Here is a 13411-nt window from a genome sequence, read left to right as displayed (position 1 = left end):
TACTCTCGTGTTTGCCATTGATTACAAAATTTTTAAATGATTTTACTCGTGAATAGAACAGACAGATAAAAACTGTACAATATAAAAATGAAGCCTATCAAAAGTCCGCCAGTAAGTAAAAATGGTAAGATTGTTTCTCTACAATTTAAAGTTGTTTTTTTCTCTGTCATCTTGTAGATTCTTATAATGTATTCATCACATCTACTTATGGAACTGGTATGAAAAACTTCATGAAAGCAGATTATCTACACGTGTTTTTATTCTTTAAATAAAGAGTTATAAAAATTATTAAAAGTGCTAAAATTAACACCGGCATATTTATAAGTAGTTAATATCTGACAATTGATGAATAATATAATGTTTATAGAAAAATCTGGAAAATTCACTTTGAAATTCTTTTGCGAGAGCAGCCCCAATTTTCACGGAAAACACCGATCTAATTAGTACAAAAGTATGACCGAAAAGCTTAATACTACATTTAAGAATAATTTGCGTTGCGAGGTATTCGAGATGAGCCACCATCTTACCGAAGATTACGAGTCTGAAACGGCAATCACCACTAAGTTTTCATGTGCTTATCTGTCCTTATAATGTCATTCGTGCTCAGCTGAAGAAACATATCATGAGCCTACGTGTACCAAATGAAATTGTATCACATGCGTCAACCTGACTGCAGCAAAGTGGAATAAGATCCCTATCTTTTCCTAAAGAGTATAGAACACATTTGCCTAGCAGTGTCATTCTTATATGATCTTATTATTATATTTAAAATTTGAAAGCCATTAGCAATGAACAAGAAGAAAACATTTTATAAGAATATTGTTAAAAAATAAAAATTATACCATGGCAACTGTAATACAAGTTTACTCCCGAAGAACTGTTGGGCATTAAAACAAGATGTTCTTCAAGAAAAACACAAAAGAAAATCTTATGACAGTGTTGATATCAATACTTACAAAATGGAAAAAACTACATTGCTCGTATTTTTAATATTAAAGTTCGAATTCGAATCGCATTACATTGGCACCCTTCGGCATTTAAATCATCAGGCATTCCAAATTTAATTGCTTTAACACAAAATTCAGTACATTATATTCTTTCATATTGTGTTTCATTTACGATATATTTGATCGAAACCTATCCACAATTATAGACAGTTAAAGTGAATAATTTTAGTCGACAAAATGTATCCGCAAAATTCGTATAATCGAGATATTTCGATATTACTCCATGAAATTGAATGACATGACATTTCTACGGGTCGTTGTTTGTCGTTTACGCGTGCGTTCTGAAAGTGTGTTCCAAATAATAATATAAAGGGGTACGGTAGGTATTATATTTATATATTGTTTTTTTTTTATTTATTTTACCCGAGCGAAACCGGGTATTCATCTCGTGATACAATATTTTGATACAATCTGTCAATCACACATTGATTAGGAACCAATGTGTGTTTTGTCAATATGCATACAATAAGCTTCAAATCCTGATACGAATGTTTACTATAGACACACAAACAACTAACTAAATAAAGGCTACCAATTACGTTTATAATTAGTTTATAATAAATAAAGGCAATTATATTCTTTCCGAAGTATTTTTGTAATAGTTTCGTTTCCATTATAATTTTTTAAAAATATAGTGTGTTTTGTTCATTTGTTTCGATGTTGTTTTACGGCTGCGCGAAGTTAATTAATTACACAGGTGCAAAAATTTAAACTTTATCCGCTTGTAAACATTTTTCCGCTTTGAAAATCATTACTTACATAGGTTATTTAATAATGCATTAAAACATTTTCAATCTTAAATGCTACATTTTTACGCATAAGCCAATGATTTGGAATAGGTCTGTATGTTTATTATTATATGTAATTTTTATTACATTCATAATAATATAAATTTTACTTTATTGTCTAGTTATTAATATTTTAAAGTACGCAGCGGATTTTAATGCTGTTTTTATAAATAAACAGAGTGCTTCAAGAGTAAGTTTTGTATATAATAATAGATTACATACATGTACATACACGGAAATATATGTTTGTAGACAAACGACATAAATATTAGAAACGAAAGAAATAATTTAACCAAATTTTATTGTACCATGAGTGAGATTATAATTTAAATAAAACCCAAGTCATTTTAAAATGTTTTATTTAAATTGCAATGTATGTATATATGTATGTGCGGGTGGAATCTTGCTGCTCAATTTTGAAGCAGATATCTTTAACCGATTTGGCTCAAATTTTGTATACACGTTAAGTTTGGATGACAATACACGATAAGCTGCTTGACGTCATTATAAGTCCAATATGGTGGAACATTCGAGATGCTAGAATAGTTATTTTTTATGCACTTCTACAGTATAGGTATCAAATGATAGGGCTTGTTGAGAGTAATTCGAAAAAGAATGTGACGTCATTATAAGTCCAATATGGTGGAACATTCGAGATGGCAGAATAGTTATTTTTTTATGCACTTATGTAATATGGGTGTCAAAGGAAAGGGGTTGTCAAGAATAAATTGAAAAATATTCGGCAAACGACCTTGCAACAATGATGCGTCGAATGAGATGAATAGACTCAGAAACCTTGACAGTCATAACTAAAAAGTAAAAAATAAATTCAAAGTAAAAATATTTTTAAAAAAAAGCTTTTATGATTAAAGATATTTTGAATAATGAGGTTATAAATTGATAATTAAAATTTTAAAGGTAAATTTTATTTTATTCTTTTTATGGCATTTAAATAAAAGCTTTTTTTAAAAAGTATTTTTACTTTGAATTTATTTCAAATAAAAATGCTTTTCGATAAAACTAAACTATACTCTAGCCAAGTTTTGGAGTTCTCAAGTTTCCCGGCGTCTGTCAGTGCAATAACATCAACTTCTTCAACGTATTACTTAAAAAGATTACAACGAAAATTTGTTTGGTGAGTTTGAAGAGGGCGTTAAAATTTTGAACATCAATTATTTTTTGTAAAGAAAATATTTACATTTAGAATATAAGCTTACATATTTGACATCTTACTGTACAAAAATCTAAAACAAATAGCGAGAATGATTTTTATGTACTTTTAAAGACATATAAAAAATAATATTTTAAAAACATATAACAAATGAAAAAAATCGTACAGTAGATTATTTACGTATTAAAGCTTAATTAGTACGAAATTATTTACACAAAGGATATATTATAACTTTTTATGTAAATAGAGTTACAATAAATAGTTATTATTATAAAACAAAAATAATTACACACAACAGACGAAATAAAAAACTGTAAAATATTTATGATTTAAAATTCAACGGAAGGAATGATAAAAAAACTCTTGGAAGGAATATAAGGAAAATGTAATCAGTACGATAAGTGTTGAAATGTGAAAGTTCCGACGAAGAGGAATGGAAGACACTTTTGTAGTACTCTAACATCCGAAACATGATCCAATTTAAGTAATCCGTAAATAAAACTTTGAATATACTATGCTTTAGATATGTTAGAATAAAAACCTTACATTAGGAGTGGTTGGAATAAATAAATGACAATTACTAAAGCTAAGCACACGAAGTTCAGGCATAAGACGAAAGGGTTTACGTGCTTTTTGGACCTGCTTATTACAAGCCCAGATTGTTGTTTGTACCTAGTACCTTTTATAGTTTATTATTTAGTATATATAAGTAGGAAATAAATTATGGGCTTATAGCACTAGTCTGTGTTCACGATCTGACTGTACTGTTATTATATTCATCGTATTAATTTGTGTGCCTACCAATTGTTTGGATATATTTGACCAAATAAACGAATATACTCGTCAACATTGCACAATTATAACGGGTATTTCGATTTAATGATAATTATTATTATTCCACAAAAAAAACCAAAAAGTTTCAATGTATAATAACATAGTCATCAAACGCAACACGGATCAAGTACTGGCTATCCTAGCTAATTAAATAACCTGTGTTAAGGACAATCAGTGCTATCCTCGAAAGTTGAAATAATTAAAATACATTAGAAATATCGCCTAGGTATTTACAAAACATATCTTATGTAAATAAAAAGTGTTTTTAAGTAAATAAAATAGAGATATGATTATTTTTTGTATATGGTTGCGTGAGTGTACGTGATTTACAGAAATAGACCATGGTTCGTATGTAATTTTTATGGGTAAGTAGCATCAGCACATTAAGCGCCAAATATAATAAAGACGAAGCTCATACTGAGCTGGTTTGTCTTACTTATCTCTATTGGTAATTACGTTAAAACTCCATTCGTTAAAATTTAATAGTAATGCTACTGTGACATGTCTATCAATTATAGATATACGTTTTAATAATAGATACGATGTATATGAATTCAGATTAAGTCAAGTTAGATCTGCTTAAAGGAAATTTTATGACTTGATTGTATAATGCACAGTGTGTTTCTTCTTGAATTTATGTAAAAGTAAGTGACCTTGAAAACTCCGAATAAAAAAATACTTACAAGTCAAAATATATCCTATAAAAATACATTGTTTTATAATAATTAAAGACAAGTATATCAAAATTTATTTTCTAAACATTGGAATGTAATACTTTTTAAATACATTAGTGTTTTTTCCGGTTACGATGTCTCAAAACAAATATTGAACCCATTGAACGTCCGTTCATGAAAGGTTTTCAATATAAACCGTTATCGTAAAGTGACTTGCTCCTGTGGACAGCAGTATTTTATGTTATAAGTTTGTTTTTCTTGGCCTCGTGTTCATTCTGAATAAAAAGCACGATGGTTAAGGGAATGGAAAATTTGAATCCTTGCTAGGACACATATTTAAATACGAGCAAAACTTGTGTTTTACTTTTGAAATATTCTGAAAAAAAAGATGTATGTCCTGGAGCACTCGGTTAGAATGAAGTTAGTTTCGCCAAAATATTATGCATTAAATAACAAAGACCATGAAAAGATGAACAATGTTTGAGAACAATTAAGTATCAAGAAATAAGATTATTATTTAGAAACGGATGTAAATTAAAAAAAAAGAAACAAATAATAAGTTTAAAGATAAACAGAGAGAGAGAAAGGGCACCTGAAGGGAGAGGTTTTTTCCTTACATGACGATATCGGTCAGTTCGCTTTACCGTAAGCCGCGTAGAAGAACTTCGTTCCAAAAAATAGTAAATATTGTAGAATAGTGTAATAGAGTAGTGATCAATATTGTTACCGATCGGTAAGACACCATTCAACATCGAAGGTCTATGAAGATCATAACCTTACATCTACTTCTTTATTTCACAATTATATAGAATACTTCAGATGTCGTTTTTGGAATGAAAAACGCTCTTCTTTTATTTCTATCAATTCAACGATATCTCATTTAGCTTTACAAAGAGAATATTTTTCAAATGAAGTCACATTTCGAACTATTTTGATATACAATTCAAGTTTTGAGCATTTATGGCAAAATACAAGTAATTTTTTTATAAAAATATATGCTTTTCATTTACTTATTCATACCAACGTTTCCTATTTACATACTTCGGTGAAATTAAACGAGTGACCTAAAATTGTTCGACATTGACGCTTATTCATAGCTGTCCCCGATGTTTCCTTATGAACATTCCCCCAGTACTCAAGTTAGAAACTCAATAACTTTAACCCTTAGTAATTCACAAAACTATACCATACGACCTGGCACGCGAACCAGGTAGCTTCAATCGTTAAATCAAGTTCGAAACAAACAGCGAATAAGAAACTTTTGCTGACTGCAAATACTATCCCAGAACGGTGTTGTATTTGTAAAATAAACTAACCGAAATGATGATTACTTTTGGGTTTATGTAGCGTGTATTATATATTAACGGGAAATTTCTCTTTCAATAGTCTTCATATAAATAAAATATACATTATTGAAAGTTCTTATCAAATAATCTTTCAATAATATTCAAAAATGTTATAAAATTGCAAATTTTAATATGTTATCATTACTAAGGTTTAAAAAGAGATGTGTTTATAGATGATTTGATAATTTTCAAGTTTCTTAGTGTAGTTTCAATTAAAACCTTATAAAAAAGTTCCTTATTAAGATATCATGGAAAATTAAAAAAAAGGTAAAATATTTTGGTAATACAACTTTTATTTCATTTTAATTTAATGTAATAGCCGAGATGGCCCAGTGGTTAGAACGCGTGCATCTTAACCGATGATTTTGGGTTCAAACCCAGGCAGGCACCACTAAATTCACATGTGCTTAATTTGTTTATAATTCATCTCGTGCTCGGCGGTGAAGGAAAACATCGTGAGGAAACCTGCATGTGTCTAATTTCAACGAAATTCTGCCACATGTGTATTCCACCAACCCGCATTGGAGCAGCGTGGTGGAATATGTTCCCTACCTTCTCCTCAACGGGAGAGGAGGCCTTAGCCCAGCAGTGGGAAATTTACAGGTTGATTATGTTATGTAATGTAATAAAACATTAATAAATTCGAATATAATAAAATAATATTAACCAGAGTAGGTTGTGGATAGATGTAAAAAGGCTTAATTTGTGTTACATTGTTTCCTTTTTCGTGGTGAGTACAACCGGAAGAGTAATACGAAGGGAAACTTATTCTCGTTATTTATGTTATCGATACGTGCAAATCGCGATGCAACCTGTCCCCTAATAAATCGATTAAGGACGAGGCGTTGTATTGAACAAAACCTGTGATACTTTTTATCGTAAATCCAAGGCAGATGACGTGGAACGTTTCCACGCGGCATATTTATCAGTAACGCCTAATCGAGCAAGGTTAATGACGTATATAAACCGCTTAAAAATATTCGTATAAAATAAATGGAAATATTTTGTTTTTTTTTTTTTTTTACATTTTAGTCAATCCCATAATTAAACAACATTTTCAATACATATCGAGAGTTGAGATTGACCCCTGAGTTTTCACGTGCTTAATTTGTGTTTATAATTCAACTCGTGCTAGACGTCGCAGGAAAGCACCCCAATTAAAGCACCTGTACGAGTTGGATGAAATTCTGCTACATCTGTATCCATCAATCAGCACTGGTGCAGTATTATGGAATTAATTCCTTAACTGCATCTCAAACGTTGTGGAAGTCTTATTCCCGTATTAGATTTCTTATAGTCTGTTACTTTTATATAAACATTGATAAAGTAACAAATAATACCTATCCTACCTATAAGACCTACCTAATGTAACAATGCCTGTAAATGTCCCACTACGACCAAAAGAGTTCATCTATCTCTTGACGAAAACTGTTAACCTAAGATTTCGGTTTCCAATCTGAGCAAGCACCTCTGAGTTGTCATGTGTTTAATTTATTTTTATAAGTAATATTCTAATTCTCTCACTGTATTCTCCTAGTAGTAGGAGCGTGAGGTATGTCCTAACGCACCTTTTGTAATTTTGTATCCAATAGGTACACTTAAGTAGAACTGAAATTAAAATAGTAGTTTAAATAATCAATTTTATTTTTCTGTCCACACTAATTTTCTCAAGCAAAACTGTCATTTGGGTATAACGTACTAAAGTATCTGTTACGATGCTACTTGTGTTTGTTTTTCTTTATATAGACACCACTTATGTCGAAAGTCAGCCTTCAGACATGTCTTTTGAAAACATTGGAAAAACATTTTCAACTCTACTAACAGCGCATACATAATCCGAATTCATTTTTTGTGGACTTTTTGGTTGTCTTTGACTAATTCAATTATAAAATAGTCACTAGTAGTAACTATTTGTTTTTTTTATGTGCCATCCACCGCGGTGAAAATGTTTTTCCAATGTTTTCAAAAGACATGTCTGAAGGCTGACTTCATGTAGTTGTATCTGCAGTAATGTGGTAGTTTAAGGTTGAAACTTCGAGTGGAGAGAAGGCTTTTGCAATGCCACGGGACGGCTACAGGCTATTCCTTATTTAATTTTAATATACCTTCTATCGAGTCACATAATACTGGTTATCATATGAATAAATTTGATATTCTGGAAATGTAACTAATATTAATGTAAGGTACGTCTCGAAACTAAACTCCCGAACCAATTTTGATATATACGTTTCATAGAAAAGCAATTTGCAATCCGCTGATTGGTATGTGATCTCATCATGAATTCAATATGGCAGATACCTCGAGGATTTGAAATAAGTATACGAAAAATAACTTTATTTACATATTTGTTATCTGTGAATAGAATATATGTTACGTATATTTTTTATTTGGTGGTGGTGAAGCGAAATTCTGCCACATGTGTATCCATCAACCCGCATTGGAGCAGCGTGGTGGAATATAATAACCTTCGCCTCAAAGGGAGAGGAGGCCTTAGTCAAGCAGTGGGCAATTAACAGGCTGTTATTGTAAGGGTGAAAATAATTTAAAATGACTTTATTGACATTGAAATTTATACACTCACGATATTTAAAAAATATTTTTGGCTAATTCTTTTCGTTACGTATAACTGTCTATAGGCCAGTCAATAAAGCCCGTGAAGGTCAAGTAATTAGTATCATTATGATTTTTTTATATGTGGTTTGGGACGTTAAAATAACAACAAATTAAAATTATCAACCCTCTGGGGTGTACGCTAGGGGGTTGAGAGGGTGAAAAGCGTTTTTGTTTATAACTTTGTGAAAAAATTTGTTAGATGGTTGAAAATTGGACAGAAGGTATTAATAATTATAACTCACCTTGTATTAAAATTTAAACTTTTTTTGTTTAGTGCAAAATTAGTTATTAACAAAAAAGAATGTTTTTTGTACCTTATTTATTTCTTTCATGCGGTCGGTACCAATGATATATTATATCCTTTCTAGATAAACGTTATCAATATTACACCTGCCAAATGACTACTGACTAAACATTTCGGTTTCTGCGTACTCTATAATCACTGCCAATCGAGTGCCAGACTGACAATTATTAGACGCGGATACGACGATAACATTCTGCTATAACTGTCTGTCTCTGCAAATAGGAATTAATTAGGACTACGAATTTGTTAAATGTATATTACAATTTGTATTTAGTAGGATATTCGTACAAAGGAAATGAGGCCTGAAAGATTAATTAAGGTAGGTAATGATCTTCAACTTAACACTGATTAGTTGCATATGAATATTTAAAAATTAAGAACCTTTATGAACGTTCCACGACTAGTCTTAATAATTGTCTGCCTTCAAAATAAATAATAGTAATTGTATAAAAAAATCTAAATTACGATTATATGAGCCGAAATGGCCCAGTGGTTAGAACGCGTGCATCGTAACCGATGATTGACAAACCCAGGCAGGGTTTGAATTCGAAATCATCGGCACCACTGAATTTTCATGTGCTTAATTTGTGTTTATAATTAATCTCGTGCTCGGTAGTGAAGGAAAACATCGTGAGGAAACCTGCATGTGTCTAATTTCAACGAAATCTGCTACATGTGTATTCCACCAACCCGCGTTGGAGCAGCGTGGTGGAATATGCTCCAAACCTTCTCCTCAAAGGGAGAGGAGCCCTTAGCCCAGCAGTGGGAAATTTATAGGCTGCTAATGTAACGATTATCGTTGCGGATTTAGATAGGTTAACGTTAGTTTAAATATAACAAAATGTATACATTCTTATTCGATCAAACTTATTTAAATATAAAAGAGAAGGCAACTACCAGGCTGAACGGAAAAGTGGCGTGACTCGATAATTCTCTCATCCGCAGTTCAAATCATCTTACGTGTCGGAACCAAATTACGTTCCGTTATTATGGGATTTCCTTCCTAAATTATATCCATTATACAAGCAAAAAAATCATTATATATTTTGTGAATAATCTTGACGGGGAATTGATACTTACAAATACAGTTTCACTCATAGGTACCACCAGCCCCCAACTCATCATTAATCTACCGCCAGCGAGCAGTAAAATTGCAGCAACTGAGTATCAGTTTAAAATATGAGATGACATTTTAACAAGGTAGTAAATTATCAGGAGATGTCAAATGACGCATTCATCAATATTTTTTAAATGAAAGAATGATATTTTATCGTGCGGAACACTAGACTAACTCTTTCGTTTCTAATAGTGCATTTCTCTTTGAACGGTAGCATTCACCGTTCTTTTGAAGGTTGAGTTGTAAATCTTTTGTATTCGAAATAATAGGACTACCGACGTTTAAGAATAGATCTAAAAAAATACATATGGCAAAAAATGCAACCTTAATATATCTTTTTCGTAGTTATTTAATTAAATATTTCATTTGTAGTTAGGAAGCTATTTTGGTATCAAAATTTCTAAAATTGGCTATAAATTTGAGAACAGCTTAGGTATTACAAAATTTTATTAAGGGTGAGTATCTGTCTAATGAGGAATAACATTGAAGAAATTAAGTGTTATTTATGGGCCTTAATTAAACATTTACATGATTATTATCTTCGAAACTGGTGTTACGCTACAAAAAGCCACTGTAATTAAATTGTATTCGAGACATTTAAAATTGTATCTCAAAGGCTATTTATGTTAATCTAACAATACGAACAATTACTAGTAGCAATAAACTATATAGATTTGAGATAAATGTATAATAATAATGTGTATCAAATATTAAATACGAGTTCTTAAAAAAAAGTAAGGTCTAAAAGACAATGCCATCTGTCAATACAATTTGTAATCATTTCTCTGTTCTGGGCTTCTGAGTGACTTCAGTATAGGTGAGTACCGTAATCCGTTGTTTTTTTTTTTCGTGGATTTAACAGATAATTAATCATATTGTATTTTTCGAGGTCAGTGTCGCATTGGTAATTTGATATGTTTTTTGTATACGAGTGATTTTAATAAATTTAATTTTTCATAGACGTCATCATCAATTATGTTTTATAGAAAAAAAAAACTTTATTCACTAAAAATATATTTTATATATTTACATAAAATAAATAAATAAATAACATGTAATATTTTATATTATTTATTCTTGACTTAAATGCTAAAAGTATCGTCATAAGATTGTTTAAGAAGCAACTTGTTGCGCCATCTCTTGTGCGTCTGAAACAACCGGATGCATTCTTTATGAACTGCAACAAAACTTGACGTTGAAAAACGGGAGAACTATTCCATTGTAATAAGGTTCAAATTTTTACATGCACGGATTTCTTTTCAAATGACTCGCCTTTGTGAAAATAGAGGACGCTCTAGGAGAAACACTTCTGTCTTTTAAGCGACCATTGTTTTGATAAAAAGCATCTTCAATAGTCTAGAACGCAGTATTACTATTAAATTACTGCTCGTATTTTTTATTAACTTTTTTTTCTAGTATCTTACCAGCCAATATGTGTTGTTTTTTTTTTTTATTTTACGTAATTCAAATAATAGTTATATGGATTTTATCTTAACTGCTGAATGATACGAGTAGCAGAAAATACGTAACGAAATGACAATCGATAAGAAAGTGTAACGCTTCTTTTTATAATTAAAAAAAAAATGCTGGCTTCCTCAGGATTCTATCCTTTATCACCAAGTACAAAACGAATTATAAACACAAAGAAGCACATGAAATCTCAATGGTCCTTCCCGGGTTTGAACTCGCAATCTCCGGTAAAGATTCAAGTGTTCCAATCTCTGAGTCATTTTGAATTCGCGTAGAATTTATATCCAATGGGATATCTTTGTTCTTAATTAAATTCTTTATTTCAGGCTATTACGTGATTTCACCTGCGTGAAATGAGTTCTCCTTCTCTAAGATTTATTACTATGTTATCTATCTTATTGTATAACAATTAGATAAACTGATTTTATTCTTAATTTTAGGTAGTTGTCTATCCGGACACACTTATGATTCATTCAACCGCCAAACGAGGATTTTTCTATAGCGGTTTTTCATTTTGAAAATTAAATGAGCCAGTGACCTGAAATTAAATTTTGGGCACTGAGGATGTTAGATATGATTTATAGTTCTTTCAATATCAGTAATATCATTATATATTATTGTACGATTATTTACAATAAATTAAAAAAAAAACTAACCTATAGAATGTAATAATTAGTAAGGTGACTTAATTATAGCAAACTTATATAATTCAACAAGTTCTGTTTTATCACTTGCGTTAGTTGTTACAGTTTTACGATAACATCCGCTAAACATTTTAATTTCTGTAGTTGGAAGCTCGCCAAGATCGAGCGGAGATGAGGGCCCTTGTCTAGCTAGTTAGTGCTTAGGAACCTGTTAGACTTTATGAAACTAAATGCAACTATTTTCTTTGGAAATATAATAATTCTTAATCTAACTGAAGTAGTTATTAAGTCGAGCGCAGAATGTTATCCTTTATCGTTATATTATGATAATTTTAATAAACGTCACATAATTCAATAACAATCACCCTTGTCTCGCATAAAATTGTTTGATAGCGGCGTCTTGATTAATATTTTATTAAAAAGTTTTATTATTTTATTTTAAAGTAAATCTATTTAATTTTTCAAGTTTTCGTTTTATTCAAAAACAATAATAACGGTGTAAAAATATAGAGCAATACTTTCTATGAGTTCGTCAAATCGGAAGATGAGAGTGTTGCTCTATTTTTTTTCTTAATAGTTGCGCTATACAGAAGTTTCAGGGATGCGAGCCAAGTCCAAATGCGTTGAAACTTTATATAAAATTGTCAAGCTTAGTTAAAAAGGTTATTTTAATGCAGATCATATTTTTTTCTTTATTTAAAATATTAGAGCGGACTGACATTAATCACCTGGTGGTAAGTGTGACTTTGTTTATTTGCCGTGTAGTATATATCAAACATTCCTTACATCTTTTATGTGCCGTCGATCTTGGAAACCAAGATGTTATGCCGATATAGTCTGTAGTTACACTGGCTCACTTATTCTTCAAACTGGAGCACGGGAGCATTACATATTGCCGCTGAGTGCTTGGTAGAATATGGACACAAGAATACAAAGCCCTACCACCAAGTGAATTAACTTTATTTATTTATTTTATTGTAGTATGAATTCATTATTATCGTTAATAAATCATTCAATATAAGAAGACAAACTATAAGTAGACAAAAACATACAAAATAATTAATAATTACATTAAATTGAATAGATTTATTTCCTATGTCTTTATTTTGTATTAATGTATGTTTAATATTAAATAATGATAAAGCTATACTTTATTATTATTATTTAAGTATTTAAATTATACTGTAAACGTGTGCATTGAATGAATTATCTGCGCATACATACTTCATTACATCTTGTTACATTTAATCCAATGTTATTATGCCGTACTTATACAGCCCACGTGATTACACGTTTAGAAATATTAGCCTTTATAGCTTTAACAATAAGATCCATTCTAAATTAGAATAAAATATGTTACAAGCCCCTCTTAGTACAATGGTGAGTTTAAATGTGATCTGCGTAAGGTGAACACTTATAAAGTTACTCCGCGTATATCTAATG

General features: G+C 30.6%; 1 protein-coding gene across 7 annotated transcripts in view; it reads left to right on the top strand.

The window, feature by feature from the left end:
* The window catches only part of LOC113401481 (potassium voltage-gated channel protein Shaker), a 347194-nt gene that overhangs the window by 51629 nt on the left and 282154 nt on the right, over positions 1-13411 (top strand). The window lies entirely within an intron of this gene.

This window comes from Vanessa tameamea, chromosome Z (genome assembly GCF_037043105.1).
Source record: "Vanessa tameamea isolate UH-Manoa-2023 chromosome Z, ilVanTame1 primary haplotype, whole genome shotgun sequence".
NCBI classification, from domain to species: domain Eukaryota; kingdom Metazoa; phylum Arthropoda; class Insecta; order Lepidoptera; family Nymphalidae; genus Vanessa; species Vanessa tameamea.
The sequence above is the reverse complement of the archived record's forward strand: the minus strand, read 5'-3'. Positions and strand labels throughout refer to the sequence as shown.